This window comes from Tupaia chinensis, unplaced genomic scaffold (assembly GCF_000334495.1).
Source record: "Tupaia chinensis unplaced genomic scaffold, TupChi_1.0 Scaffold000528_1, whole genome shotgun sequence".
Taxonomy (NCBI): domain Eukaryota; kingdom Metazoa; phylum Chordata; class Mammalia; order Scandentia; family Tupaiidae; genus Tupaia; species Tupaia belangeri.
Genome location: NW_006160041.1, coordinates 1,233,326 through 1,233,656, shown reverse-complemented (window position 1 = coordinate 1,233,656; position 331 = coordinate 1,233,326).

Sequence of the window (331 nt, the reverse complement as noted above, 5' to 3'; positions counted from 1 at the left end):
CCTTGGAGCAGGCAGGGCCTCTGGAAGGATGCTGCTGTCCCCGAGCGCCTCTGCGAAAGGAGCACCTCCAGCTGGCCCTCAACCTGAGTTTGCCTCTCCTGGACACTGGGAACCGCCCAGGGCGGGAGGGGCCAGAGTCAGGAAGTGTCCATGCTGCCTCTTGGGGGTTTGGGAGCGGGCACTGGGGGGCTTCCTCCTCTGGTGATCTCAGTCCCAAGAGAAGTCAGCCCTGACCCAAGCCTCAGCACTGCCCAAGGCAAAGGAAAAACATACCAAAGAAAAAGCCAGTTACAGATGAGCCCCACGCCCCTGCCCTGCCCTCCCTCCCCGT